The following is a 26,679-nucleotide window of genomic DNA, read 5'->3' as shown; positions in this document are numbered from 1 at the left end:
TTGACCTTATCTGAGAAGCACTTTATCTGTCCTTCCATTCTAAATGAAAGTTTTGCTGGATAAAGCAATCTTGGCTGTAGGTCTTTGGATTTCATGACTTGGAATACTTCTTTCCAGCCCCTTCTTGCCTGTAAGGTCTCTTTTGAGAAATCCGCTGACAGTCTGATGGGTACTCCTTTGTAGGTGACTGTCCCCTTATCTCTTGCTGCTTCTAGGATTCTCTCCTTCATTTTAGTCTTGGCTAATGTAATTATGATGTGCCTTGGTGTGTTCCTTCTTGGGTCCAACTTCTTTGGGACTCTCTGAGCTTCCTGGATTTCCTGGAAGTCTATTTCCTTTGCCAGACTGGGGAAGTTGTCTTTTATTATTTGTTCAAATAAGTTTTCCACTCGTGGCTGTTTCTTTCCCCCTTCTGGTACCCCTATAATCCGGATGTTGGAACGTTTAAAGATGTCTTGGGGGTTCCTAAGCCTCTCCGCATTTTTCTGAATTCTCATTTCTTCATTCCTTTCTGGTGGGATGTCTCGTTCTTCCTTCTGGTCCATTCCATTGATTTGAGTCCCAGTTTCCTTTCCATCACTATTGGTTTCCCGGACATCTCCCTTCATTTCAATTAGTTTAACCTTCATATGTTCCTCTAATTTGTGACTATAATCAACCAGTTCTGTGAGCATCCTGAGAAACGGTGTCTTGAACTGTGCTTCTGAGAGGCTGGCAATTTCTTGGTCGCTTAGAGTTATTGGCTCTGGGACTTTGAGTTCTTCTTGCGCCATCGTTTGGGCTGTTCATGCCTGTTACATAGCAGGATCCGAGCCCTAGGTGTTCACCAGAGCAGGGCAAGTAAGTCGCTGGGTTGTGACGCTGTATGTGGGGGCGGGGTCAAAGAGAAGCAGTGGCTTCCCATCTGCCGCCTCCAGCCGCGGCCCCCACAGGTGCTGCAGCTGCCACCATCACCGGGGCCTGTGGGTTTCAACCCACTGCATGCGAGTGCACCACGGCCGTTAGCCCTCCACCACTGGGTTCGCCCCCTGGGGCCTGCGTGGTCCGTCTCACTGTGTGCAAATGTGCAACCGCAGTCAGTCTGCCCCACACCCCGACTGGTTCCGGGCTGTCTGCGCACCTAGGTTGGGGGATCTGTCCTGCCCGACCCAGCTCTGCTGCTGGCTCCACCTCTCTTACCATCCCCGTTGAATGGTTTGTAGTTGTCGGACGTCCGTATAATTCCGTTTTGTGGTCTTTGGGTGTGTCCTAGTTCTCCAAACCTTTGTTGTGTTCAAACTTGGTTGTGGGAGAAGGCACAGTGTTTCCACCTATGCCTCAATCTTGGCGGAAGTCTATTTTTTAAGATACTCATTTTAATTTTTCCCAGTTCCAACCACTGCATCTTCCAATCTGGTGTCACATGCAAACATAGCAAATGTTCTTCTTACTTTGCCAATTCCCACATCAGTGATCAAAGCCAGGCTCACAAGGCCATCATGTGGGGTGACTCTGAGACAGCTCTAATGACAGCTCCGGAGTAGTGGGCATTATGAATGGCAACTGAAAGATTACCAGCGTAGGTGCTGATGCACAGGCATGGACATTTGCCTAATGAGCCCAACTGTGTCCTTAAGATGGATGAGTGTGTCACTGTGTCAATTCTATCTCAAATGTGAAAAAATTGGTGGCATGGAAATGACAAGCTGCAAGAGAAGACGAGCTGTGTGACATCAATATCAGGCAATTTGTATTTCCTCCTCAGGAAACAGAGGAGGCCCGTGGGGGAAATATAACTAGAGAAGGGCCTGTCGTCAGGCCCAAGGTAAGTCTCCTCTTCCCAACTGCCCCCACACAGAATGTTGCAATCAGGGGTTGCCTATCAACAGGTCATTGTGATTCAATTCTTAGCTTGTCAGAGAGGCACAGTTGCCTCTGGGACTATTGGCAGAGGTGTTCAATGGCACTGGATGCTTTTGACAGAGTAGACCAAGTCAGTTGTAAAACCCTCAGTGATGGCCTCGTGGTTTGGTGGCCTTAGCTCTAGCTTAGGCTGTGACCTGGGGGCAATGAGCCACAGTGTGGTGTCCTTCACTAGACACATCTCTAGGTGCACTAAAGATGTGTGGATGATGGAATACAAAATAGAGGAGTCAAATGAATTAAGAAGGAAGGAGGTGGAGACTACTAAACAATCTATAAGACAAAAGGTTGAAAGATTTCTGACTTGTTATAGTGATGTAGATCTTCAAAATATGCAGGAAACTGCAGCTTGTAGCAATTTATTAATAAAAGGGGACTTAGACATCAAACTGTTCATAGGAAAAAAGATACTTGAAAAGCAAAAATTACAACACCTGCAGGAAGATACTCAATCAGTAAATGCAGCAGCAGGCTACATTCCAGCAACGTCTTTAACACAGTGGGTTAAAATATTGACCCCAAGGTTTTAAAATATAAAACTTGAAAAGAAAAACCTTGAGATGATGATTCTGAGAGAAAGACATGAAGCAATGAACCGTAAGTTTCGCAAGCTACAGAAAGCTACAATGTCTATAAAGCTGATAACTAGCCTCATATCACCTATGCCCGCTTCAATCTCTCTGGGTGATAATGTCAACCACAATGCTTCTGAATATGAACATCAACTTGAACAGCAAAACCTTGAAATGAAGATTCTGAGAGGCAAAAATGTAGCAATGAAGCACAAGTTATTCAAGCTACAGAAAACCACTGAATGTCTAAATATGGCAGCTGGCCTCCTACCAGCTACATTGTCAACATCACTGGGTGAAAACATTGACCCCAGTGTTTCTGAATATAAACATGAACTTGAACAGAAAAATCTCGAAGTGAAGATTCTGAGAGGTAGAAATGTACCAATGAAGTATAAGTTGCTCAACCTACAGAAAGCCACTCAATGTCTAAATGCAGCAGCTGGCCTTGTACTGGCAACATCATCAGCATCACTGGGTGAAAACATGGACCCCGGTGCTTCTCAATGTAAACATGAAGTTGAACAGAAAAATCTCAAAGTGAAGATTCTGAGAGGAGGACACAGAGCAATGAACCTTCAGTTGCTCAAGCTAGAGAATGCCACTGAATCTGTAAACATGGCAGCTGGACTCTTATCAGGTATGTCACCTTCATCTTCCCTGGGTGATAATATCAACTACAATGCTTCTGAATATGAACATGAACTCGAACAGCAAAACCTCAAAATGAAAATTCTGAGAGGAAGAAATATAGCACTGAAGCGTAAGTTGCTCAAGCTACAGAAAGCCACTGAATGTGTAAATGAGGCAGCTGGCCTCCTACCAGCAATGACATCAGCATCACTGGGTGAAAACACCAACCCCAATGCTTCTGAATATAAACATGAACTTGAACTTGAGCAGCAAAATCTCGAAGTGAAGATTCTGAGAGGTAGAAATGTAGTAATGAAGCATAAGTTGCTCAACCTACAGAAAACCACTCAATGTCTAAATGCGGAATGTGGCCTCGTACCAATTATGCCTCTTTTGACTTCCCTGGGTTATAGTATTGACCACAATGTTTCCAAATATGAAAACCAACTCTATCAAGAAAATCTTGAAATGAAGATTCTGAGAGGAAGAAATGTAGCAATGAAGCACAGGTTGCTCAACCTATAGAAAGCCATTCAATGTCTCAATGTGGCAGCAGGTCTTCTACCAGCAATGTCATCAGCATCACTGGGTGAAAACATTGACCCCAATGCTTCTGAACATAAACATGAACTCGAAAGGAAAAACCTTGAAATGAAGATTCTGAGAGAAGGACACCGAGCAATGAAGCGTAAGTTGTTCAAGCTACAGAAAGCTACTGAATCTATAAATGCGGCAGTATGGCTCTTACTAGCATTGTCATCAATATCACTGGGTGAAAACATTGACCCCAATGCCTTTGACTGTAAACATCATCTTGAACAGAACAATCTCAAGATGAAGATTCTGAGGGAAAGACATGGGGCAATGAAGCATGAGATTCTCAAGGTGGAGAATGCCACTGAATCTATAAACCTGGCAGCTGGTCTCATTCCATCTACATCTCCTTCGACTCCTGGGTGACAGTATCGACCCCAATGCTACTGAATATGAACATGAACTCAAACAGAAAAACCTTGAAGTGAAGATTCTGAGAGAAAGACATGGAGCAATGAAGCGTAAGCTGCTCAAGCTACAGAAGGCCACTGAATCTATAAACATGTCAACTAGCCTCATACCAGCTACACCTGCTTCCATTTCCCTGGTTGATAATATCGTCCACAGCACTTCTGAATATGAACATCAATTCGAACAGCAAAGCCTCAAAATGAATATTCTGAGGGGAAGAAATGTAGCGATTAAGTGTAAGTTGCTCAAGCTACAGAAAGCCACTGAATGTGTAAATGAGGCAGCTGGCCTCCTACCAGCAATGACATCAGCATCACTGGGTGAAAACATCAACCCCAGTGCTTCTGAATATAAACATGAACTTGAACAGCAAACCGCTCAATGTCTTAATGCGGAGGCCAGCCTCGTACCAACTACACCTGCTTCAACTTCCCTGGCTGAAAATATCAACCACAGAGCTTCTGAATATAAAACTCAACTTGAACAGCAAAACCTCGAAATGAAGATTCTGAGAGGCAGAAATGTAGCAATGACGCACAAGTTGCTGAAGCTACTGAAAGCCACTCAATGTCTAAATGTGGCAGCTGGCCTAGTACCAGCAATGTTACCAATATCACTGGGTGAAAATGTTGACCCCAATGTTTCTGAAAATAAATATCAACTTACAGAGAAAAATCTGAAAATGAAAGTTCTGAGAGAGAGAGACATGCAGCAATGAAGCATAAGTGGCTCAAGCCTCAGAAAGGCACTGAATCTGTAAATGCAGCAGTTGTTTTCATACCACCTATGCTTGCTTTGACTTCCCTGGGTGATAATGTTGACTCCAGTGCTTTTGATCACCATCAGCTTGAACTGAAAAACATCAATCACCATCCTTCTTCCATTTATTAGCATCTACCTCAACCTAATTTCCTGGTGGATTTAGTCAAAAGTATTTTCAGCATATTCTGAGATCAGTGTAGTATGTCATGCATAAGAGTTTTTTTTCAGAACTCTTTAAATTTTTAGGAACGGAATGCTACCCTAGAATATTTCAGCTAGAAATATTCTACTTTGATATAAAGCATCTAGATTCATGAGGAAAGTCTAAACTACCTAAAAATGACCCACCAAATCTTCAAGGTTTCCAGGGATCCACACCCTCAAAATTAGATATGAATCCCAGTTCCACAGCTCTGTCTTTTTTCACCCACCCAGACCTGCAGCTGGTGGCTCTGGGCATCTTCCCTAAATGCTGGTATGAATGGTTTATCCACATCCACTCTTCTGCTACTGTCACCTGACAGCTGTGCTGAAGTTGTTCTCTGTGACTTTGAAGAGTGAAATAAATGATTCTTTAGTCATTATGACAGCACCTTGAAGCAGTGTCCTTTAGGAAAAACACATTTGTTTTTGCAGTTTAACTTTGTTTAATAAAGATATTCTTAATACTTTTTAAAAGAAAGATTGTTAGTGTTGTTATTAAGCAATAAGTTATTGAATATGATTATACGCTTCAGAGTTGGAAAGGGGACCCAGATCATCTAATCTCCCTCCTAATGCAGACTGCTTCATCAACACTCCTAGTTGTTAATTGTATGGCTATATAGCACTACTCCAAAAGCTACAAGAACTCTAATTTTTAATTTTAAAACCAATAATCCATTAGTCTCCATAATCTTAAGGCCAGACTATCAGAGTTAGGGGACAACAGGGTACAAAGTATAAGTTTCCTTTCCTGAACCCAAATCATAAACGCATAATATGTGGTAAGCTAGGAAAGAAAAAAAAGTTGAAACTAAGCACTTCAGGAGAAAATCTTTTTTCAAAGAATCACCTTTTATTTTTATTGATTTTTTGCATTTTTTGTTTTCAATGTCATTGATTTCTTCTCTAATTTTTATTGTTTTATTTTTTACATAAACAAATATGTGTATATATGTATTCATATTCTTGTTTTTTTCTATTAACAATATAATCTGCAATTCCCTCCAGTCTATAACGTAGGGAGACATTCCTAATTCCTTTTTACAGTAGCTATTACTCCACTATGTAGTCATGCCACAGTTAATGTTACAGTTTAACATCTACTATTTGACAGGGGTTTGGGTTTTTTCCAGACTTTGCTTTTTTTTTCCTTGAATATATTTTATTGATTATACCATTACTGTTGTTGTTCTATTCCTCCCCTTCATTCCCCTCCACACCCCCTCCCCCACCATTCTCCCCCTTTGGTTTATGTCCACATGTCTCAAGTTCTTTAGATTCTATATTTCCCCTATTATTCTTGCCCTCCCCCCTATCTATTTTCTACCTACTGTCTATGCTGTTTTCTGTGCCTTCTCCCCCCTTCTCCTCCTCCCCCTCCCCTGTTGCTAACCCTCCATGTGTTTTCTTCATTTCTATGGTTCCATTCCTGATCTAGCTGTCCTCTTGGTTTGCTTTTGTTTTAGGTGGGGTTGTTAATAACTGTGAGCTTGCTGTCCTTTCACTGTTCATATTTTTCATCTTCTTTTTCTTAGATAAGTCCCTTTAGCATTTCATATAATAAGGGCTTGGTGATGATGAACTCCTTGAACTTGACCTTATCTGAGAAGCACTTTATCTGTCCTTCCATTCTAAGTGAAAGCTTTGCTGGATAGAACAATCTTGGATGTAGGTCCTTGCCTTTCACGACTTGGAATACTTCTTTCCAGCCCCTTCTTGACTGTAAGGTCTCTTTTGCGAAATCAGCTTCCAGTCTGATGGGTACTCCTTTGTAGGTGACTGTCCCCTTATCTCTTGCTGCTTCTAGGATTCTCTCCTTCATTTTAATCTTGGGCAATGTAATTATGATGTGCCTTGGTGTGTTCCTTCTTGGGTCCAACTTCTTTGGGACTCTCTGAGCTTCCTGGATTTCCTGCAAGTCTATTTCCTTTGCCAGACTGGGGAAGTTGTCCTTTATTATTTGTTCAAATAAGTTTTCCACTCGTGGCTGTTTCTTTTCCCGTTCTGGTACCCCTATAATCCGGATATTGGAACATTTAAAGATGTCCTGGAGGTTCCTAAGCCTCTCCTCATTTTTTTGAATTCTTGTTTCTTTATTCTTTTCTGGTTGGATGTTTCGTTCTTCTTTCTGGTCCACTCCCTTAATTTGAGTCCCAGTTTGTTTTCCATCACTATTGGTTTCCTGTGCATTTCCCTTCATTTCAATTAGTTTAGCCTTCATATGTTCCTCTAATTTGTGACTATAATCAACCAGGTCTTTGAGCATCCTGATCACCAGTGTTTTGAGCTGTGCATCTGAGAGATTCACTATTTCTTGGTCACTTAGAATTATCGGCTCTGGGGCTTTGAGTTCTTCTTGAGCCATATTTTGGACTGTTTGTGCCTGTTACGTATGAGGAGCGGAGCCCTAGGTGTTCACCAGGGCAGGGCAACTCAGTTGCTGGGTTATGACACCTTATGTGGGGGCAGGGTCAAGGGAAATCAATGGTGGTCGCCTCTGCCGCCTCCCACCGCCAGGACCGCCCGGTCCAGCTCAAATGTGGGACCTCGATCAGCCTGCCCCGCACCCTCACTGGGTTTGCTACTGGGGCCTGCGGGGTCCTTCTCACTGCTCACACCTCTGCTGGTTTATCTGTACAGGAATGTGTGACTGCGCTCAGCCTGTCCTGCACCCTCACTGGGTCCGCGATGCTACTCCAGCTGTCTGTGCGCCTGGGTTGCCTGGGGCGCCTGGGTCAGGGGATCCTTCTTGCCTGACGACCCTGCTCCGCTGCTGACTGTGCCCCTCTTACTGGTCAGGTTGAACGGTTCGTTGTTGTCAGACTTCTGTATAGTTCAATTTTTCTGTTCTTTGGCTGTGTCTTTGTTCTCCAAACCTTTGTTGTATTCAAACTTGGATGTGGGAGAAGCCATAGTGTTTCCACCTATGCCTCCATGTTGGTGGAAGTCCCCGAGAAAATTTCTTAAATGAGATAAAATAGGCAAGTAAATACTGTGATACTTTAAACTGTTAATTAAGAAGTTAATTAATCAACCCAATCAACTCTTTCAGCTTAATTCAGAAACCAACTTCCACCCCTCACCACACTGAAACAGGCAATAGTGTGTAAATAAAAGGTGCTTTATGTTTTCAAGGACTTACAGCCCATTCCAATGTAAAGGCTCTCTCCTCAACCCTTCCCCTCTGCTTTGCTTGCAGAAAATTTACAGCTCCAACACAGCACAGCCAATCAGTCACCTCCTATGAGGAGCTTTCTCAAGTCCCCATCCTCAAACAGAGCTGGTATTTTCTGTTGACAGCTCTGACTCTTAGTTTATCCTCTATCAGAGCAGTTAGCAATGTGAATTTAAATGAGATGAAGACTGTCAAACTTGTGGTTTCACTAAGGAATACAACTGAATCCTGGGTTTATTACAGTTTTATGTATAAAGGGAAAAGAAGAACATTATGATACTCTTCATGCTTAGTGAAGAAATCCTGTAAACATTTATACCTTTAAGAAAAGAGGTTATTACTTGAGTCAAAAATTATTACATAAGTTTACCAATCAGAATGATAGACTTCTAGCAATTATAAGGTTCTTGACAGAGGATATATAGCAACATACTCAAAAGTCCAGCTGTCTTTTTTTTTTCAATTTTTTTATTTAATTATTTTTCAAGTACAGTTTTCTGTCTATTACTCCCATCCCATCCCACCCCCCATCCTCCCCCCTCCCTCCCATTTCCACCCTTCTCAGTTGTTGTCCATGTATCCTTTATATAGGTTCCTCTAAATCCCTCCCTTATTTCCCCTGAAATTCCCTCCCCTCTCCCCTCTGGTCACTGTCAGCCTGTTCTCTATTTCAGTGTCTTTGGTTGTATTTTGCTTGCTTGTTTGAAAAGTCCAGCTGTCTTAAAAGACTTTTCTGTTAAACAGAAGAAAGAATAAGATTACAGTTTTACATGCCTTCACAGTGGACAAGAGAGTGTGATTGATACTTGGTGAATGTTCGAAATTATGTACTTTATCAGAGCTGGCTGCACCATATGGAATAATGTCTGCTCTTCTGCAGCCTTAAGGAAATAGGATTACTTTCTACTGCTTCTGAGATTCTTATTAGGAGATGTATTCTCAAAGCTATTTGATTAGTTAAGAGTATAGAGTAGACTTGAGAATCTTAAAACATATAGTATGGCAAAGTAAAAGACAAGATAGTCTAACAAATGAAATATTATGCATATAATATTTTGCTTCTCCATCAGAGTCTACTCCCCCTGTTATAACTTAATATGGTCCTTAACTTAAATTAATTAAAGACTGGTCCTTAATATTGTCTAAACTTGTAACTTCCATTCCTAGCATAAAGAGTTTATTTGGGTATCTGAATGTTTTGAGAGGTGTAACCAAAATATATCCTTGTTTGTCAAAGGGGAAAGTATAAACTTGTAGCTATCCATTCTTCAGTGCAATATGTGATTCACAAAGAGCAGTTCAAAGACTGATCCAGGGTGAGTATACAGCACATTTCTTGGCATGAGCTCCTATTTACAATGAACCTCAGGGAAAAGAGCTCAAGAGACTTTGTTGTAACCCTATATTTTTCTCTTATTTGAGCAGGTTTCATTGTGTTCAGTCTCCTGGTTAAGGAGTACACTCAAGAGCAAATAATAGGCCTAATATAGGGGCATTTATGGTAAGCCCCACATCACCACACAGAGACTTAATTACAGTTTCAGCTCTCCCATAAATGAAATCAAACCAGCTAATCAGGTTGCCAAATTCTGCATTTGCTAGGATTAGGTTTAGTTGCCAGTGATCATACCCCAAATAGCAGCAGTTTAAATAAGATAGTATTGTCAATAAATGAGTGGATCAAAAACTGTGTTACATTTACACAATGGAATTCTATGCAGCAGAAAGAAAGGAGCTCCTACCCTTTGAGACAGCATGGATGGAACTGGAGAGCATTATGCTAAGTGAAATAAGCCATATGATCTCATGTGTAAGTGGAACTTAATCAACAAAAGAAATAAGCAAACAAATTAAGAACAAACTGACAGTGACCAGAGGGGAAGGGGGAGGGGAATAATGGGGGGAATGAAGGGGAAAGGTCAAGGAACATGTATAAAGAACCCATGGACAAAGACAACGTGGAGTCAGGGGAGGACTGATTGTGGGAGGTAGGGTATGGGCAGGGCAGGGGAGAGTAATGGGGAGGGGGGAATAGGGACAACTGTAACTGAACAACAATAAAAAAAAATAAAACAAGATAGCATTGTGTTGTCTCTTGCCCAAAAGTTCAAAAAGCAGAACAGTGCCAATACTGTGCTTCATAGTGTTGTAAGCAGGTCTCTTTTCTTGTCACTTTACTTGCATGATCTCAATCACAGAGTAAGAAGATGGCATTCACCTTCTGAAGAGAAGCAGAGAGAAAGGACAGTGAAGAAAATAAGCCAACTAGCTTTCCATTTACGATATTTCTTAGAAGCTGCCTTACAACAGTATGCTGTATATCCCATTGGTCAGAACTTAGGTACATGGCTACACCTAGATGCAAAAAAGAATGGAAAATGTAGTCTTTATGTGGGCAACCATAAGAAAGTATTTTACTATGAGAGTATGGAAGAATGACTATTGGGGAAAACTAGCAGAGTCTGGCATAAATGCCTACATGACAGGAAAGATGTGAGGGTTCAATGAAGTAAGGCCCATGAGCTCACCTGGCACTGGGCTTGACCCATGCTCGATGCCTATGAATCTTGGCTTCCTTTTACCAACTGAAAAGAAACTGTCAATTTACCTCATTCTTGAAGTACTGTCACCAGTGAAAGTACAAGGATATTAGGATCTGCTCCACTGATCCTACCTCCTGGTATTCGTACCATTACATTGTTTAATCCCCTCCCCTTGAGTACAGGCTGGGCCTAGTGGCTCACTTCTAATGAATAAACTATGAGATATCACATCTGAGATTAAGTTATAAAAGGTCATTATTTCCATCTCGTTAGGTCTTCTTGCTTGCTCGCTCTAATGAAGCCAGCTGCCAGATGTGAGCTGTGCTATGGAGAGGGCCATATGGCAAGAAACTGAAGGCAGCTGCCAGCCAATGGCATGTGAGGACCAGAGTCCTGCCAACAACTGCGTGATTGGGCTTGGAGGCAGAATCCTCCTCAGTAAGGCCTTGCCAGACCTGCAGCCTCAATTAGCACATGATTGCAGATTACAGGTGGTTTCAAAGCAGAAGACCTAGTGAAATTTTGCCTGGATATTTGCCCCACCAAAGCTGTGACATACGTGTTATTTTCATTTGCTATGTTTCAGGATAATTTGTCATGAAACAATTGATAACTAATAGAACAATGAAAAGTTATAAAGTTACAGTGAATGCAAATATATTTATCATCTCAGAGGTACTGAAGCTGAATGCAAAATCAGAAAAACCAATTCAATTTTTTTAAAAGATTTTATTTATTTATTTTAGAGAGATGGGGAAGGGGCAAAAAAGAGAGGGAGTGAAACATCAACATGTGGTTTCACCACATACTGGGAATATGGCCTGCAACCCAGGCATGTGCCCTGACTGGGAATCAAAACGGCGATGCTTTGGTTCACAGACCTGCACTCAATCCACTGAGCTACACCAGCCAGGGCTCCAATTCAATTTTTGAGTTCATAAATAACTTGCTGTTGTCAGTATGCAAGATCACATATGCCCAATGCTAAGGAGAATAAAAGCTAAGGAAGTTGGGTATCTTCATGTAAATTTCAAAAATGCTGATTGAGTGGAAAGAAGAAAGGAGCAGAGGGGTGGATGAAGGGAAAGAGTGAAGGATGAAGCGGAGCAAAAAGAGTGTGAGGAAGGGTGAAGTAAAAAAGGAAAGACAAGGTGAGGGAACAGAAGGGAAGATATGAATGGAACTTCTATTCTCACGGTATTTCCCCCCCTTTTCAGCAGGTCCATCTCTCTATGATTGCTTCAATAAAGGTATCTAGCCAAACATGAAAAAGGTTTCATGCCAGCCTCTCTGTCTGTGATTTTCCAAAAGCTTTAGCAATTTAAAGAATTTAAAGAGGCCCTAGCTGGGTAGCACAGTTGGTACAAGAATCAACTAATGAATGCATAAGTAGATGGAATAACAAATCTCTGTTTCTCTGTCTCCCTCTCTCTTTCCTCCTCCTTCTCCTCCTCTTCCTCCTCCTCCTCCCTCTCTGAAAAAATATCAATCAATACATTTTTTTAATTTACAGGGTTTTTGGAGAAGTGAAAGTGTGAAAGTGACCCAATAGTATAGTACTGCATGAGAACACAGGAAACAAAAACATTTTTCTCTAGGGGAACTAGAAAAAGAACTCCCCGGAGCCAGAGCATAAGAGAAATTCCAGAAAGAACTGAGCTGAGGAGAGGAAATTCCTAAATCTGTATAATAATGGACATAAATTTCAGGATCATCGCAGGCTATACATACTCAGATAAAAAGTCAATAAAGCATGACAGAATTATTGCCAGGGATAAGAAAGTCTATTTTATGATGATAAAGAAATTAACTTGAAGAAGGCACAAAAATTCTAAGTGTTTATGTGCCCAATCACAGAACTTCAACATACATGAATGAAGCACAAACTAATGAAATTGAAAGGATAAATAGCGAAATGCATAATTATGGTTGGAGATTGAAATACCACTCAACAGTTTATAGAATGAATAGAGAAAAAGTCAGTGAAATTATGAAAGATTTGAAAAATGCTGTCAGTTATCATTTAGAATGGAAGGGCAGATAAAGTGCTTCCCAGATAAGGTCAAGTTAAAGGAGTTCATCATCACCATGCCCTTATTATATGAAGGTTAAAGGGACTTGTCTAAGAAAAAGAAGAAGATAAAAAATACAAACAGGAAAATGACAAACTCAAAACTATCAACAACCAAATATATAAAAACAAAACCAAAAATGAGCTAAGAAACAAATATAACAGGAACAGAATCACAGAAATGGAGATCACATGGAGGATTATCAGCAGGGAAGGGGAGGGGAAGAATGGGGGAAAAGGTCCAGGGAATAAGAAGTATAAATTATAGGTACAGAATAGACAGGGAGAGGTTAAGAATAGTATTGGAAATGGAGAAGCTAAAGAATGTATATGTATGAGCCATGGACATGAACTAAGAAAGTGGGGAATGATGATGGGAGGGGAGTACAGGGAAGAGGGAAATAAAGGGGAGAAAAAATGGGACAGCTATAATAACATAATAAAATATATTAACAAAATAAAATAATCAACATTTATAGATTATACCAACCAACCACAGCAGAATATATATTCTTTTCAAGTTCAAGTTTAATATTTACCAACAGAGACCACATTCTAGCCTATTAAACAAATCTCAAATTTAAAAGAATTAAAGTCATACAGAGCACATTCTCTGACCGAAGTGGAATCGAGGAATTGAAAATCAATAACAGAAAGATAGATATGAAATAATATGCTTCCTAAAATAATGAGTCAAAGAAAATTAGAACATATTTTCAAAGAAAACTCAGAAATTTATAGTACCAAAAATATATTAAAAACAAGGTCTCAAATTGTCTTTTTAAATATAGAGGGAAGGCAAAATAAAACAGGCAGAAGAAAAGATGATGATAAAAATAAAATGAAAAGCAGGAAAACAATAAAGAAAATCAGTGAAACTGAAAGTTACTTTTTTGATAGAATCAACAATATTAGTAAGCCTCTAGACAACTGATTAGCATAAAAGGAGAAAAGCCAAAAAAGTACTATTATAACAAGATTCTACAGATACTAAAAGGATGAGTGTATTATGAACAAATTTATGAAAATAATTTCAGCAGTTTAGATGAAATGAGCAAATTCCTTGAAAGACACAAACTACCAAAGTTTAATCAAGAAGAAATAGATAACCTGAATAGTTGATAGCTACTAAAAAATTGAAAGTACAGGTAAAATCTTCCTTACAAAGAAAACTCCACATCTAGATGGCTTCACTCATGAATTCCATCAAACATTTAAACAGGTCACACAAAGTCTATGTAAGCACTTACAGAACATTAAAAAGGAGGAATATTTTCCTGCCTATTATAAGAGGCTAACTTTACCCCAATACCAAAATCAGACAAAGAAACTTAAAAAAAAAAAAGCATGACCATAACAACGCTCAACCCACTAGGAACGAAAGGGAGTTTCTCAAAAAGATAATGCGCATCTACAAATAGCCTACAGCTAACATTATGCTAAAGGTGAAAAACTCTAGGCTTTCTTCCTGAGATAAGGAATAAGACTGAGTTGACCAGTTCTCCCACATTGTTTTAGTAGTGAGCCTGAAGGTTCTTGCCAGTGCAAGAAGAAGATATGGAAAGTATCCAGATTGAACAGGAAGAAGTAACATCACCTTTATTCATAAACAACACAATAGTCTATATAGAAAATCTGAGAGACTTTGCCCAAAAAAGCTACAAAAATTAATAACTGAGTTTAGTGGGGTTGCAGAATACTCAAAAATGATTCTATTTCTATATAGAAACAACAAATAATCCAAAGTTGAAATTTAAAAGGCAATCCAATTTGCAATACCATGAAAAAATATAAAATGCTTAAAGATAAGTCTGACAAAAAGATGTGATAGGCTTGCAAAACCTATCAACCCTCAACCTATTTTGAGGGACTAAGCAAAAAGGAAAAAGGACTCAGAGACTACAGTGTGGTAATTGCTTGGGGCAGGGGAGTATAAGGGGACTAAATGCTAATAGAAAAAATACAATAAAAATTAAATTGAGAAAAGCTACAAAATAGAAGATGACAGCTAGGTAAGAGGGAGCAGATTCCACTTCTCCCTGCACACAGGAGATGAACCTGGCCGATCTATGGAGGAAGAGCAGACAGCCAACAATACCATAGCATATATGAAAATAGGAGATAAAAAATCATAGTGGACATTGAAAAACCAGATGGTAAGGACAGTACTTCAGGACAGTAAGGGCCCAGAGATCAGCTTGGGGACCAAGGAGGCTGCAACACCAGGCCTGGGGCCCGCTGGGCTGGCCACAGGGCTGTTGGGAGAGAGGTGGGTCGGAGCTCCCTCCCTAGCCAAGCAGGGATTGAGCAGCACTGGGAGAGACCTGGTTCCTTGAAGTCACAGAAATGGGAGTAGGAACTGAGTGGCAAATACACGGGGGCTGTGAGCACCCACACATACCCCTGGGAAGAATGTGTGCCAGAGCCTTGTGACTGGAAGTGGTCTGGCCAGGCCCGTGCACTCACAACTTGGGGAGAGAGAGCTTTGTGGAACATCCAGGGACCACACATGAGAACTGGAGAGAGTGAACGTGCCTCCCGAGATGTGAGTGTACCAATAAACTTGGAGTGAGTGCATTCACTTCCAGAGATCCACCCACATCTGTAAACATGCCTCTCAGTTTGCTGCAGCCAGCAAGAACAGAAAAAACAGTTTGGCCATTTTGAAGCCAGTAAAAAGGTTTTTTTAGGGGGGGGGGGCATTGTGCGTGTTTTTTGTTTGAAATTTTTCAAGTAATCTTTAATTTTTAATATTTATTATTTTTATCTTTCAATTCTATTTGCTTCTCTTTCCTTCTTTTTAAATTTTATTCTTTCTTCCTTTCTTTCCAATTTTATATCTTCTACCTTCCTTTGTCTGCTTTCCCCCCCTTTTTTGAAACACCCACAAATGAGACCAAAAAACCTGACACTGTGAAAAGACCAGAATTGGAGCCAAAAAGGGGGCATACCAACAGCTGAGTCACAGAGACAAATTTCACTATGCTATTATAGAGAACCTGCAAGCTATTCTATATTTGTATTGTTATTTTTTCAATATTCTTACATCTTTTATTTGAATAATATTGTTGTATTCCTTATCTTTCTGTTTAGTCTTCTTTGCTTGGCTGGTTATATTGTATTGTATGACAGGTTTCCCCTGTCCTCTCATTCATAGTATATTGCTAATTTACTGTCCTTCACTTGACTTCTGTTCAAATAGCACACTACTGAAGGTCTGATACTCCATATTCTTGGTATCTAGATCCCACAGACTCTCTCATATGATTGTTGCTCTAATATTATTGTAAATAATAGCTGTTCCATACTATTTCTAAATACTATACAACATCACTCCCAGATCTCAGCCCACCTCATGATTTCCTGAATTATATTACTGTAGTGGTCAACTCACACACTACACCTATTTACTATTTTTTATTCTCACCTTATCTCAGATTCTGACCTCCCACAACCTCACTGCTTTCTAGATCCAACTCACAGTCCTTCCCTTGCCAACAAGAGTCTTCTTTTCCATTCTTTCTAAAAAGTGGCTAGTTGGGGGGAATATAACGGTTAACACTATACATAGCCAAAGGATTTCCTAACTCTTCCTTACTGGCTGCTACTGTTAATAGCATAGAATACTCTCTTGCTATCTTAAACCATTTTTCCTTACCCCTCCAACTGATCACAAAAAAGAGTAGGTGGAAGCGGTGAACACCAGGATACCGGAAGGAGACTGCACCACTGAACATCACAGGTATTCTACCACAGAAGTTCACACTATAAACCCAGGGAGTCAGAATAAATCAATTTAAGAATCTGAGGCTCACAAGAGGAATCTCACAAACAATGGGGAGACAAAGAATCCCTAAATCAAAGAAAAGAAAGATACCTCAGAAAGAATGCTAAGTGAAATAGAGGCAACTCAACTTTCAGATATTAAGTTCAAAGCAATGGTTATCAGGAATCTCCATGAGCTCACAGCAGTTACCAGAAACTACAGGGAAACTACAATGAACTTGCTGCAAACTATATCAACAAGAAAAAGGAAATAGAAACTATCAACAAAGGCCAAGAAGAAATGAAGAATACAATGTCTGAACTGAAGAACACAGTAGAAGGAATCAAAACCATGAAAAATGAAGCAGAAGATCGGATCAGCGAGCTGGAGGACAAAGTAGAAAAAAACACCCAGAAAGAGCAAGAAAGGGAAAAGAGGCTCAGAAAGAATGCAGAGGGATTAAGAGAAATGCAAGACAACATACAATGTAATAATATCCGAATAATAGAGTTACCAGAAGAAGAAAAAAAGAAAGGGATAGAAAACCTATTTGAAAACGTAATGACAGAAAACTTCCCTAATTTGATGAGAGAAAAAGTCACACAAATCCAGGAAACACAGAGAGTCCCAATCAAGAGGAACCCAAAGAGGCTCACTTCAAGACACATCATCATTAAAATGGCAAAATTCCAAGACAAAGAGAGAATCTTAAAGGCAGCAAGGGAGAAAAAGGAAGTAACATACAAGGGGGCCCTGATAAGGTTAGCAACTGACTTCTCAATGGGAACGCTCTAGGCCAGAAGAGAATAACAAGAAATATTCCAAGTAATGAGAACCAGAGTGCTACAACCAACACTACTCTACCCAGCAAGGCTCTCAATCAAGATAGAAGGCCAAATAAAGAGCTTTCCAGACAAAAGAAGTCTAAAAGAATACACCTCCACCAAGCCAGCCCTGCAAGACATGCTAAAGGGACTGCTTTAAGGAAAGGAAAGAGAGAGAGAAAGGAACACAGGTATGAAAATGGCAACGAATAAGTACCTATCAATAACAACCTTAAATGTAAATGGACTAAATGCTCCAAATAAAAGACATAGAATAGCTGAATGGATAAGAAAGCATGGCCCACACATATGCTGCCCACAAGAGACCCACCTCAGGACCAAAGACCTACACATATTGAAAGTAAAAGGCTGGAGACAAATTTTCCAAGCAAATGGACAGGAAAAAAAAAAAAGCTTAGGTAGCAACACTCATACCAGACAAAATAGACTTCAAAAAAAGGGCAATAAAGAGAGACCCAGAAGGTCACTTTATAATACTCAAGGGAAGAAGCAAACAAGAAGACATAAACGTTATAAATATATATGCACCCAACATAGGAGCACCCAAATACATAAACAAAATCTTAGACGACATCAAGAAAGATATTGACAGCAACGCAATTATAGTAGGGGATTTTAACACCCCACTGTCAAAAATGGACAGATCTACCAAACAAAATAGATCTTTGTGGCATTGAACAAAGCCCTAGATGAAATGGACCTAACTGATATATATATAGAGAGAGCCCCTCATCCCAAAGAAGCTAAATACATTCTTTTCAAATGCATGTGGAACATTTTCAAAAATAAACCACATGATAGGACACAAAACAAGCCTCAACAAATTCAAGAAAACTGAAATCATACCAAGCATTTTCTCTGATTACAAGGGACTGAAACTAGAAACCAACCCCAAGGGGAAAAAACCGGAATACTCAAAATCATGGAGACTGAATAGCATGCTCTTAAACAATGAATGGGTCAAGAATGAAATAAGAGAAAAAATTAAAAAGTTTCTGGAAACAAATGAAAATGAACTCATGACAACCCAAAACTTACGGGACACGGCAAAGGCAATCCTGAGAGGGAAGTTAATAGCGATACAGGCCTACCTTAAAAAATTAGAAACATTTCAAACAAATGACCTAACCCTATACCTACAAGAACTTGAACAACAATAAAGACAGCCCAGAGCAAGTAGAAGGAAGGAAATAACCAAGATCAGAGCAGAATTAAATGACATAGAGACTAAAAGTACAATTTTAACTATCGATGGACCCAGGAGCTGGTTCTCTGAAAAGATAAACAAGATCAACAAGCCTTTAAGCAGGCTCATCAAGAAAAAAAGAGAAAAGACCCAAATAAACACAATCCAAAATAAAAGAAGAGAGATTATAACTGATACCACAGAAATACAAAGGATTGTAAGAAATTACTACGAAGAACAGTATGCCAAGAAATATGAAAACCTAGGTGAAATGGGCAACTTTCTACAACCATGTAATCTTCCAAAACTCAATAAAAAAGAGGCAGAAAGCCTGAACAGACCAATAACAGCAGAAGAAATTGAAGTAATAATAAAAAAAAAACTCCTGAAGGACAAAAGCCCTGGACTGTATGGTTTCAAGGGGAACTCTACAAAATATTTAAGGAAGAGCTCACCTCTATCCTTCACAGACTATTCCAAAAAATTCAAAATGATGGAAGACTCCCAAACTCTTTTTATGAAGCCAACATCATCCTAATCCCAATGCTAGATAAAGACACAACAAAGAAAGAAAACTCCAGGCCAATATCGCTGATGAACATAGACTCTAAAATCCTCAATAAAATATTGGCAAACTGCATCCAACAATACATTAAAAAGATCATACACCATGACCAAGTGGGATTCATCTCAGGGATGCAAGGATGGTTCAACATTCGGAAATCAGTAAATGTAATATATCACATAAACAAAAGCAAAACAACACATGATCATATCAATACATGTGGAAAATAATTTGATAAGGTACAGCACCCATTTATGATTAAAAGGCATATATGAGAGACCTATAGCCAACATCATACTCAATGGGCAAAAACTAAAAGCTTTTCTACTAAGATCAGGAACAAGACAAGGTTGCCCACTTTCACCACTTCTATTCAATGTAGTACTGGAAGTTTTAGCCACAGCAATCACACAAGAAAAGGAAATAAAAGGCATCCAAATTGGAAAGGAGGAAATAAAACTGTCTCTGTTTGCAGATGACATGATAGTATACATAGAAAATTCTATAGACTCTACCCAAAAAGTGCTTGACCTAATAAATAAATTTGGCAAAGCAGCAGGATACAAAGTCAATATCCAGAAATCAAAGGCATTTTTGTATACCAATAATGAAGCAGCAGAAGCAGAAATCAAGAAAAAATCCCATTAGATATACCAAAAACAAAAATAAAATACCTAGGAACAAACTAACCAAGGAGGTAAAAGACCTGTATGCAGAAAACTACACAACACTGAAGAAAGAAATCAAGGAAGACACAAACAAATGGAAACATACTGTGTTTATGGATCAGAAGAATTAACATCATCAAAATGTCCATACTACCCAAAGCAATTTATAGATTCAATGCAATATCTATTAAAGGACTGACTGCATATTTTACAGACCTAGAACAAACACTTCAAAAATTTATATGGGACCATAAATGACCCCAAATAGCAGCTGCAATTTTGAGAAAGTAGCAAAGTAGGAGGAATCACAATACCTGATACCAAACTGTATTACAAGGCCACTGTAATCAAAACAGCCTGGTACTGGCATGAAAACAGGCACATAACAGCAATGGAACAGAGCAGAGAGCCCAGAAATAAACCCAAGTATCTGTGGTCAATTAATATTCAACAAAGAGGGCAGCAACATAAAATGAAGTAAAGATAGCCTCTTCAACAAATGATGTTAGGAGAACTGGATAGCTACATGCAAAAAAATGAGACTCGAGCACCAACTTACACCAAATGCCAAAATAAATTCAAAGTGGATAAAAGACTTAAATATAAGCCAGGAAACCATTAAAGCCATAGAGGAGAACATTGGCAGGAAAATCTCAGATATTTCATGCAGCAAGATTTTTACTGATATGTCCCCTAGAGCAAGGGTCATAAAGGAAAGAATAAACAAATAGGATCTCATGAAAATTAAAAGCTTCTGCATGGCTAAAAAAACCAGTATTAAAATATAAAGAGAACCAACCAAATGGAAAAACATATTTGCTAATGATACCTCAACAAGGGATTAATCTCCAAAATATATAAAGAATTTATGTGACTCCACTCTAAAAAGACAAGCAACCCAATTAAAAAATGGGGAAAGGACTTGAACAGACACTTTTCCAAGGAGGACATATGGAGGATCTAGAGACACATGAAAAGATGCTAAATATCACTAGTTATCAGAGAGATGCAAATTAAAACCACAATGAGATACCACTATACACCAGTCAGAATAGCCATCATAAACAAAGCAACAAACAACAAGTGTTGGAGAGGTTGTGGGGAAAAGGGGACCCTAGTTCACTGTTGCTGGGATTGCAGACTGGTACAAAAACTAAATATCTTTGCAAAGTATGGAGTTTTCTCAGAAAACTAAAAATGGATTTGCCTTTTGACCCAGCAATTTCACTGCTAGGATTATATCCTAAGAACCCTGAAACACCAATTCAAAAGAACCTCTGCACCCCAATGTTCATGGCAGCACAATTTACGATAGCCAAGTGCTGGAAGCAACCTAGGTGCCCATCAGTAAATGAATGGATCAAGAAACTATGGTACATTTACAGAATGGAATTCTATGCAGCAGAATGAAAAAAGGAGCTCCTACCCTTTGCAACAGCATGGATGGAACTAGAAAAGCATTATGCTAAGCAAAATAAGCCAGGTGGTAAAAGACAAATATCACATGATCTCACCTTTAACAGAAACTTAAGAAACAAAACAATCAAACCAGCAAAATATAACCAAAGACACTAAAATAGAGAACAGGCTGACAGTGTCCAGAGGGGAGAGGGGTGGGAATTTCAGGGGAAAAGGGGAAGGGTTTACAGGAACAAGTATAAAAGACACATGGACAAAAACTAGGGTGGGGGTGGAAATGGGAGGGAGTGGGGAGGGCTGGGTGGGTGGGCTTGGATGGTAGTAAAAGACAGAAAACTACTTGAACAACAATTTAAAAAATAAATTTAAAAAATAAAAAGATTTAAAGCTACAAAATATTTTTAGCATAATTAGAGAAAGCAATTAAAGAAAATTAAAGAAAACCTAAGTAAATGGAGAAAAGTGCCATGTTATTGGGTCAGAATATTCAGTGTTATTAAAATGTCAATTCTCCTTAAATGATCTATAGTCGAGATGCATCCCAAATCAAAATCACTGTGTCTTACTTAGATGTTGACAAAATGATTTTAAAATTTAAACAGAAGTGCATATGGAATATGCTAACACAATTTTGAAAAGAACAAAGCTTGAGGTCTTATTCTACCTGCATGCCAGACTTATTATACAGCTGATGTAGCCAGTACATATAGGTATTGGTGTCAGCATAGTAAAATAGCTCAATGTAACAAAATAGAGGCAAAAATATACCCCCATATATATATATAAAACTGAGTTTTGACAGCAGTTAAAAGTCAACTCAGTGGAAAAGGATAGTCTTTTTCAACAAATGGTAGTGGGAAATTGGATATTTATATGTTAAACAATAAGCTTTGATCCATATATCACACCTTACACAACAACTAACTCAAAATGGATCATAGAATTAAATTTAAAATCTAAAACAATTAAACTTCAGAAGAAAAATAAGAAATTTTTTGTGACCTTAGGATAGGCAAAGATTTCTTAGATACAACACCAAAAGAGTAATCTATAAAAGAACAAATCAATAAAGTGAACTGTATTTATCTTATCTTCAAAAGATAATAAAATAAGTCACAGACTTGAAGAATATCTTTGCAAAGTATATACCTCATGAAGACATGTATCCAGAATATGCAAAGAAGCTTCAATATTTAATGCTCAGTAAACAACTTGATTTTTTTAAAAAAGGCTAAAGATTTGAATGAACACTTCACCAAACTTGATATACAGATGGCAAATAAGCACATTAAAAAATGCTCAGCATCATTAATCACTATGGAAACGCAGATTAAGACCACAATGAGCCACCTCTGCACATGTATTAGAATACCTAAAATCAAATAGACAATCCAACTGGTGGAAAGGATGTGGAGGAATTGTAGCTCTTACATGTTGCTGTTGGGAATGTAAGACAACATAGTCACTCTGGAAAACAGTTTGGTGTAGTGTCTTAGAAAGGTTGTACACTCACTATATGATTCGGCCATTCCATACCTATACACTTACCCAAGATAAATGGAAGCATATTTCTGTATAAAACTTGGACAGAAATGTTTTTATCAGCTTTATTTGTAATAACCAAAAATCTATAAATACATAATATGGGACACATCAAGAAAAAGGAATAAACTATGAATGCACTATACTATAGATGAATTTGAAAATAATTATGCTAGGTGAAAGAAACCAAGCCTAAAATACACTGTAAAACAGCTTATACTGTATAATTTCATTTTCTAAACTTCTAGAGAACACAACACCTATATATAGAGAAAAGAGATCATCACTTGCCTGAGTTTGGGGCTGGGAGGAGCAGGTGGATTACAAAGGAACACCAGGAAATATCTCTGAGTGATGGATACCTTCACTGTCTTGAATGTGGTTATGTTTTCATAGGTGAGTAAATATGTCAAAACTAATCAATTTGTATAATTTAAATATATAGAGTGAATTATATATCAAAAATATATAAAGCTCAACAAAGCCATTTTTTAAAAAGTTAAACATATGTCTGTTGTATGATCTAGCCATCCTGTTTCTATGTATTGACCTAAGATAAAGGCATACATCCACACAAAGACCTGTATGTGAATGTTCCTAGCAGCTTTATTTGTAATAGATAATTGCTTGAAAAAACCCCATCATCCATCAACAGATGGATGAATAGATAAACAATTTGTAGTGTGTCTATACAAGGAATGTTGTTTAGCAATAAAGAGAATGAAATACTGATGTATGTTACAACATGGATGAATCTCAAAATAAGTAGGTTGAGTGAAAGAAGCCAGACAAAAGAGAGTACATACTGTATGATGTCATTTATCTAAAATTCCAGAGTGTACAAATTAATTTAGAGTGAGAGGAAGTAGATTGGAGGTTGCTGGCGGGAGAAGCAGGCAGGATGGATGACCCTGCAGTGGTAGAAAACCTATGAGGATGATGGATATGTTCACCACCTCAACTGAGATGATGTTTTTGTGAGTACATACATATGTCAAAACTTATCAAATTGTATAAGCTTATTGTGTGTGTAGTTTATTCTATGTCAGCAGGACCTCAATATAAAAACAAAAAAAAATGATTTGTAAAATAGTAAAAGCAGCAGAGTAATTAGAGAAATCAAAGGGTGAGAATTCCAGTGATCTGGATGAGAAGGTATTGGCAAAAAAAAACCAGTGCTGGCTCAGATAATTGCTGTGTAACCATCAGCACCTTCTCTACCTCAGGCCCCATTTCTGGTTCTGTGACTGCAAGTGGTTGGTTTGATCCTTTTTAATATTTGTCCCAATTTTAACAGGCTATGCTACGATCAGTTAATTGTCATCTGGGTTCTTCAATACAGACTTTAAAGAATGAAATCTGACCATTTGAAACAACATGGATGGACGTAGAGGGTATTATGCTAATGAAACAAGTCAGAGAAAGACAAATATTATATGATTTCACTTATTTGTGAAATTTAAAAATTAAAAAATAAATGAACAAACAAAACAGAAATAGACTCCTAGATACGGAGAGCATTTTCATGGTTTCCAGGAGGGTGAGTAGTTGGGGGACAAGGAAAAGAAAAGGTGAAGGGATGAAGGAGTACAAGTTGGAAGTTACAGAACAGTCACAGGGATGTAAATTTAGCACAGCATAGGGAATAAACCAACAGTATTGTAATAGCTGTGCACAGCCACGTGGGGCGCTAGATGTGAGGGGCCATCACCTGGTACCTTAGACCTAAATGGCTAACCACTCTGCTATGCCTTTGAAACTAATACTGAATGTCAACGGTCACTGAAAATTGTTTAAGAGTTTAAATCGACGTTCAGGAGACTTCCAGTCAGTTTCCTTATCATCTTCAAAATTTGTATCACCTGAAGAGATAAGAGTTGGAAGAGGAAAGTCCAGTCTCCAAATGGAGGTAAAACCGCCTCCGGGTCAGCCCTAGCCAGACTCTGGCCGCGGCCACAGCAGCCCCCGCTACCGGGTGGGGGAGGAGGGCCACGACCCGAAGGAACCAGGGCGGTTGAGAAAACTGTTTATTGGTGGTTTGAGCTTTGAAACTACAGACCATAGTTTAAGAGAACACTTTGTGAATGGGGCATACTCACAGATCATTTGGTGATTGGGAGACCCCCAGACAAAATGTCCCCGGGGCTTTGGCTTTGTCACTGACTCTTGTGTGGAGGAGGCGGAGGCAGCAACGTGGGCTCGACCTGCAAGGCTGATGGGCAGGTAAGGGAACCAGAGAAAGCTGTTGGTAGAGGGGATTCTGTTAAGCCTGAAGCCCATCTAACTGTGAAGACATTTTTTGTTGGTGGTATTAAAGAAGATACCAAACAATATAACCTGAGAGACTACTTTGGAAAGTATGGCAAGATTGAAACCATGGAAGTCATGGAAGATAGGCAGAGTGGGGAAAAAGGAGGATTTGCTGTGGTAACTTTTGATAATCATGATTCAGTGGATGAAATTGTTGTTCAGAAATGCCATACTACTAATGGGCGTCATTGTGAAGTGAAAAAGGCCCTTTCTGAACAAGAAATGCAGTCTGCTGGGTCCCAAAGAGGCCGTGGAGGTGGACGTGGCAACTTCATGGGTCACGGAGGAAACTTTGGAGGTGGTGGAGGTAACGTTGGCCATGGTGGAAGCTTTGGTAGAAGAGGAGGCCATGGTGTGGTGGCAGCAGAAGTGGTTATGAGGAGGTCGTGGTGGGTACCATGGCTGTGGACCTGGTTTCAGTAGTAGAGGAGGCTATGGGGGTGGTGGAGCAGGATGTGGAGACCAGGGTGGTGGAGGATATGATGGTTCCAAGGAAGGGGGCAAGTTTGGTGGTAAGTGTGGTGGTGGTGGGAACTATATAATGATTTTGGAAGTTATAATGGACAATGGCAATCAAACTATGGACCCATGAAGGGGGACAGTTTTAGTGGAAGAAGCTCAGGCAGCCCCTGAGGTGGTTGTTATGGATCTGGTAGGAGAACTAGCAGATATGGTAGCAGAAAAGGGCTACAGTTCTTAGCAGGAGAGTGAGAGTTGTCAGGAAAGCTGCAGGTAGGTTACTTGGAGACAGTGGTCCCAAATGCATTAGAAGAACCGTAAGAATCTGCCACAGAAGAAGCGATGGTCCCTAGTCAGAAAAGTCACTGCAGCTTAAACAGGAAACCCTTCTTGTTGAGAGCTGACGTGGCCACAGCTTGCAAACAGTGGGGCTATGGATTAATGCAATGTAGTGTCAACTAGATGTACATTCCTGAGGGCTTTTATCTGTTGTAGCTTTGTCTTTTGCTTTTTCTCTTCATTACATCAGGTATATCGCCCTGTCTATTGTGGTAGTGGGGCCAGCAATAAAAAGTTAAGGAACTTTTACCTTTTTAATATTTGTATAGTTCAGTTTTTCTACATTTTGGTACCAAAACTTTCACAAAATGCAGTTTTGAAGGTGTTTCCTTGTGAGGTACCAAGGAAACCATTGAGACCATTGTTAATCACTATTTAGTATAAATATTGCTAAAGTTAACTGTAAAGAAACATCTGCTGACTTGCAGTTTAAGGGGACTCTATTCTCCCCATTTGCAAACCGCGAAATGAATGGGCTCTGCCATGTGGAGAGAACAGATATTTGTGTTTGCATTGTGTGTTTTAGATAAATAGAACTTGGTATTTAAATTGGCATATTTGTGACATTAATGGCATTAAGATTTACCTGCAAATGAAAAAAAATCTCAAAATTCCTTAAAAAAAGAAAGAGAGGGAGAGAGACAAGCACAGCTCACGCTCCACATTCCTGGTCCCCAAAAGGGACTACATCTTCCCCAAAATGTGCGGGATCT

General features: G+C 39.3%; 1 pseudogene; it reads left to right on the top strand.

Annotated features, from left to right (window-relative positions):
- Positions 1-24,761: 24,761 nt before the first annotated feature.
- LOC118988009 (heterogeneous nuclear ribonucleoprotein A3-like) lies at positions 24,762-25,879 on the top strand (annotated as a pseudogene).
- Positions 25,880-26,679: the final 800 nt, after the last annotated feature.

Source organism: Sturnira hondurensis, unplaced genomic scaffold (genome assembly GCF_014824575.4).
Source record: "Sturnira hondurensis isolate 20B ecotype Veracruz unplaced genomic scaffold, ASM1482457v3 Scaffold0005563, whole genome shotgun sequence".
In the NCBI taxonomy this organism is placed as follows: domain Eukaryota; kingdom Metazoa; phylum Chordata; class Mammalia; order Chiroptera; family Phyllostomidae; genus Sturnira; species Sturnira hondurensis.
The sequence above is the reverse complement of the archived record's forward strand: the minus strand, read 5'-3'. Positions and strand labels throughout refer to the sequence as shown.